The sequence below is a fragment of the Aulostomus chinensis genome, chromosome 4 (genome assembly GCF_037954235.1).
Source record: "Aulostomus chinensis isolate RoL2024-O1b breed Wild chromosome 4, RoL_Achi_v1.0, whole genome shotgun sequence".
Classification (NCBI taxonomy): Eukaryota; Metazoa; Chordata; class Actinopteri; order Syngnathiformes; family Aulostomidae; genus Aulostomus; species Aulostomus chinensis.
In genome coordinates this window covers 26,219,702-26,225,253 of record NC_141323.1, presented here as the reverse complement: position 1 = coordinate 26,225,253, position 5,552 = coordinate 26,219,702, and the positions used below count along the sequence as shown (strand labels likewise).

General features: G+C 43.4%; 2 non-coding genes across 2 annotated transcripts; both read left to right on the top strand.

Moving 5' to 3' along the window:
• Positions 1-1,058: 1,058 nt before the first annotated feature.
• Positions 1,059-1,131, top strand: trnaf-gaa (transfer RNA phenylalanine (anticodon GAA)). Its single transcript has one exon. It is a non-coding gene; the product is annotated as a tRNA-Phe (tRNA).
• Positions 1,132-1,374: 243 nt separating this feature from the next.
• On the top strand, positions 1,375-1,447 carry trnak-uuu (transfer RNA lysine (anticodon UUU)). Its single transcript has one exon. It is a non-coding gene; the product is annotated as a tRNA-Lys (tRNA).
• The last annotated feature ends 4,105 nt before the right edge of the window (positions 1,448-5,552 follow it).

The following is a 5,552-nucleotide window of genomic DNA, read 5'->3' as shown; positions in this document are numbered from 1 at the left end:
TGTTATAAACTGTTTTCTTGTCTGTAACAACATCTACTGCACGTCTGTCCATCCTGGGTGAGGGATCCCTCCTCTGTTGCTCACCCTGAGGTTTCTCAGATTTTTCCCTGTTAAAAGGGTTTTCTATGGAGTTTTTCCTCAGTCGATGTGAGGGTCTAAGGGCAGAGGATGTTGTTATGATGCCATGTGAAGCCCTTTGAGACAAACTGTTTGTGAAAACAGGCTATACAAATAAAATTGCCTTGCCTTGCCTTGCCTTGCCTTTGTTCCACCATGGAAAGAGGAGAACTTTTTTCTCGTTTAGTGGATGAACATAGAGGGACTACACCTGGATCTCTGTGTTTAACAAACAATTGTGTTAGACATCAGGAGTCATGAGTTTGCTCAAAACTAATGACTTGGAGTGAGTTCAATGAGTTTATAGCCAACAATTCTCCATCAGCAAGCACATCCTGCAAAAGCAATGATGACAATTTTCCTTTTAAAATGCAGGAACGTTGTGCAGATCCAGGATCAGTGGGAACAGCTGTTTGCTTTAAACGGTTGGGGGGAAAGAGTCGATTTATTGTCGAGTCAATGTTATTTATATTGTGCCAAATCACAACAAAAGTTATCTCAAGACACTTGACAGGTAAAGCAGGTTTAGAACCACACTCCTTCAATGAATTCACGTATGTGAAGATATTCAACTTATGTGACAAATTCTCATGACAATGAGTCCAGAGAGCCTGTCAGCGTTGACATTCCCCTGGTGTCAGTGAAGTCATGTCAACGGACCTGGGGCCTGTAGTTGGTGTCCATCCTTGATATCCTCCAAACAGGTCATCAAACTTGGCCCTCGTCAGCTTGAAGGACAGCTGGAAACGGCCTTCGTCCAGGCACAGTTTTTGGAGAAAGCGAGTTAAGAAGTTTAGAGTTCCAAGAAGCTTCTTCAGTTCATTCAGTTTGGTCCTGTAGAACTGTTCAATGTGTCATGACTTCAGAGGCTCAAATCCTCTCTAAGTTCTAGTGAGAGTGGAAGAGATTATAAAATGAGAGAAGCAGGGCCTTCACTCAGAGCTGAAATAGCTCAGTTGGGAGAGCGTTAGACTGAAGATCTAAAGGTCCCTGGTCCGATCCCAGGTTTCAGCAGAGGAACAGCATTGACTTTACTTTCCAGTGGAGGAACTGCAGACATGAAGGAAACGAACATCTTGTCCTGTGCATTCTTATGACATTCAAGACATTTTTGGAGCCTCTTGTTGGATTTTGCCACAGAGAATCAGAGCCAATCAAAAGCATGGTGGACTTTAACATGGAGGATTGAACAAGTCAAGAAAGCAGCAGTTTGACCTTCACAGGTGTTTCTTTTCCTGTCTAAATGCAGTAGAAAGAGCCTGAGTAGCTCAGACGGTAGAGCATCAGACTTTTAATCTGAGGGTCCAGGGTTCAAGTCCCTGTTCAGGCGCTGTGGATGTTCCAGTGTTTGACAACATGGTTCTGGATAAAGTTTGGTGTTGAACAATCTGTCATCATCAAAAGTAGAAGTGTTCCTGTCTTTCCACTGTGAGACAGTTGCTAGAAAAGTGACCATTAATAATTTCATGTGGCATGCAATTAACAAAACACCTACATTAATGGTTGCAGGAGGGCTGGAGCCTATCCCAGCATCTACAGGTGAGAGGCAGGGTTCACCCTGGACAGGTTGCCAGTCCATCACAGGGCCAACAATACAGAGATGAAAAACCATTCACACTCACATTCATACCTACGTGCAATTTAGAGTGTCCAATCAGCCTCTTCCCAAATTACATGTCTTTTGACGGTGGGAAGAAGCCGGAGTACCTGGAGAGAACCCACGAATGCATGGGGAGAACATGCAGACTCTACACAGAAAGATTCTGCACCCGAGCCTGGACTCAAACCCAGAACCTTCTTGCTGCGAAGCAACAGTGCTAACCACTGCATCATCATGCCGCCGTGGTCTTATATACTTTTCTCAATTGTGTTTCTGTCATGTCCTCCTGAGATCAAAGACAGAATTCTAGTTACTGTCAAAACCCTGATGACATTATCAGGAATTCTGACTTTGATCTGGAGACTCTTGCTTTAATCTGAATTTGATCTGACTAATGTTTTAGTTTCGGCCACCTAATTTCTCCTGATGGACTGGTGACCTGTCCAGGGTGAACCCTGCCTCTTCCCCAATGTCACCTGGGATCCCCCCCCCCCCCCGTGACCCTTAAAGGATAAGAATAGAAAGTGGATGGAGGGATGGACTTAACAGTGAAATCAGCTCATATGATCCACATTCTAATTCTTCCTTTCCCTCTTTAGGAGTCAATGAGAATAGTAGTGTATATAATAATGTGTATACAACCTTGTAGTATCTTTCCAAAGCTTTTAGTATTTCTTCTTGTTTCTACTTGTAGTTTTAGTGTCTGGATCTTTTCTTTTTATATCCTGCTGTCTGCTCTTTGCTTTTGGAGCTTCCTTCAACAACTACCAAGCCTCCTGGGTACTGTAGGAAACATGGTCAAGTTCTTCTTACTTTTGCAGTCAAGTCCTGCTCACATTGGTCTGTCTTCATTTTGACTCCTCCCACTGCCACAATGACCAGCCTTTATACACTTGGTGACTGGGGCCCTGGTTGCTGCAGGCCTCAACACCAGCCTGTGGTTGTGAGCAGGGCAGAACAGAACTGACAGTATCTCACATGCAGGACCTGGGTCAGCGCCTGGTGCCAGCTGGGGCACCGCTTTAACCTGGACGCCCTGGAAGATCTTCTTGAGGAACTCGCCTTTTTGGTTCCATCAAGGACTGTGAGGATGGTGAAGAGTGATCCACCACCAGGCAGCACAGTCAGCAGCAGCCATTTTGTTCCACTAGACTCAAATATGATAGTGAAAGCCTGGTGAGTGCTTGCTAACTAACACTTCCTGTTTTTATTGCTATTCTTCCATGAATGTGCTCATGTTGGCTTGTCCCCAACCACAGTTTCAAAGCCATGATGACATCTTTCATTAACAATCAGACTTATTTTTTTGCTATTTGGACAAATAAGGTTTCAACTGACACGGCTGGCCAACGTCCTGGAGTTAATTCAGCCTGTAGAACCAGGTGCTGGTGTAGCTGAGTAGATAACCAATTAAAAAAAAGAAATTGTTTCACATTATATTATTTTGGTGAACCTTCTCAAAACCTGTCTTGCAAGAGTAACTCTTTCAATGTGCCTTTATCCTGTCATGTGATAGATTTTTGGTTATAGATTATTTAGGTCCGCATCACTTGTCACTGGCAGTGTTGCATATACTGGGAGGAGCCTGTGGCTCTGGATACACTGTGCCCATGTTGTTGGCTTGAAGGCAGCTCAGCGTTACTGCACATTGTTGTTTTGGAGAGTTCAAGATGAGGAGAACTCCTCAAGTTCAGGACATTTTCTTCCCACGAGTGATAAAAGCAGCCAACCCCTCCAGCACAGAGAGGCTGTGAGAGACCTGCCACACCTCTCCAGTGACCTAGGAAACAATGGCAGTGGTGGGATTTGAACCCACACCTCCTCAGAGACTAGAGCCTTAATCCAGCGCTTTAGATCGCTCTGCCACACTACCTCACTGAGCTGTTTAGTGAGTTGGTCTGTGAAAGGCATGTTGAAGCGCAAGTAACAATGCTATAAAACTTATTCTGAAGGGGGACCCCTTTCCCTCCCACTGTCACAGGAAGTGACGACAGCGCTGCCAGAAGCAGCCAGGAAAGAAATGGTAAAAGGACTCAATTTGTACAGCTCCTTTCTACCTCAGCACGCCACGCTAGCAAACCCCCTTTTGTTTGGTTTGGTTGTTGTTTAGTGACTGTGGATGAACACACAGGAGAAGTTGTGCATGAATTGGTGTTCCCTGTTCACTTGAATATATGCAGGAGTATGAGGTGGAAATAATACTGTTTATTTTTGTTCTTATTTCAGAACTGTTGACACAACGGTGTCAGATTAAAGCATCTTCACCTTCCAGATGCTGGTCTCCTTCTGGTGTCCTGACTGACACCCATCTTGTGTTCTGGATCCACCTGAACGAAGCAGCTCCAGATCCCTGAACTCCCTTACAGGTAAAGAAAATGGATGGCTGGATGGAAGTCCCCCAACTGTGGCTGTTCTGAAACTCTTCTCCTCAATCACTCCTGAGTTGACACTCTGAGATGGGAAACTCTGAGTATCTGGTTCCAGAACAGCTGATCTGAGTTGCTTCAATCAACTGTGAGTACGTTCACCTTGAGTTGCACACGTGCACAACCACGACAAAATGCCATCGTCAATGGAGCCCCGACACCACGAGTCACCATGACAACCACAAACAAAATAACAAGTTATCTCACACGAATTCATTGAAACAAGACCTTCCTATATTTATGGATCCATCACAAATATGAGCCTTCCCAGTCTGTCAGGTGGTAGAATTCAGTCACCACCAATAAAAGGAGAGTCAGAGTTTAGAAATCAAAGACAGACATTAAAGTCTCTCTGATAAAACAAAAATATAGTGTCGTATACTGGAAAAGAATATTGCAATATATTAAATATGATATTTCCATGGAGGGGCAGTTTTACATTTTTATTCTTGGATGCATTATATTTTAGAATCAGAAAGGCAGTTACAATGACATCATCAAGACAAAACCTGGTGCTGACAAAGGTGTGGTGAAAAATTTTAACAATCAATCCTAAATTTAGGCCTGAAATTGGAAAATAATATTAGCTAGCTAGCAACGTTAGCTAGTTAATGTTAGCAAGCTGTCAATATTTAGCACCATCAAATAGTTCAAACAAGGTCAACAGCTGTTATAATGATGGTCACATGATTCAACCTTCCTCCTGTGTGACCTCTTTGGAAGTTTTAAATGCATCAAAGAAGCACATGAATTTGTTTATTGCTTTTTGACTTTGTCAGGAAGCTCCAGTTCAAAAAAATAAAGCAAAACAAATTTTGTCACTAAATTATAAAAGAGTAAGTGTGAAATAGTTTGTGTTTGTGAGAAGATTAAAAAAATCTACTACTATCCTCTACTAATGTGCACGGGAGTGTAGTTGTTGTGGCGGAGTGGTTAAGGTGATGGATGAGAAATCCATTGGGGTCTCCCCGCGCAGGTTTGAGTCCTGCCAACAACGTTAAACTGCTGTTCCAGAGTGTGTGTGTTTACATGCAGACTTTCCCTTGTGACAGGTTTGGTTTGGAATCCATCTTAGTCAGGATGTTTTGAGAAAATTCTATCATGTAGTTGGAGGGAATCTTTCTTCTACAACAACCTCGACCTCAAAGAGCCACTGAAACATGTTCTCCGCGGCACATCGATCACATAAAAAAATCATCTCCCCTCCAAAAACCCCCCTCTTTAACTTTGTACCCAAGTTGTCTCCTCATCAGGCACCACAGGATCCGGTAGGTTCAGTTCAAACAAGTCATTAGAGATTTAAAAAACATTTTGTCCATTTGACATCAGGACTGCTCCCAGATCATCTCAATGAGCTCATCCCTGCACCAGAGTACCGCCTAAGTTCATCAAGGACAGCAAACATGAGC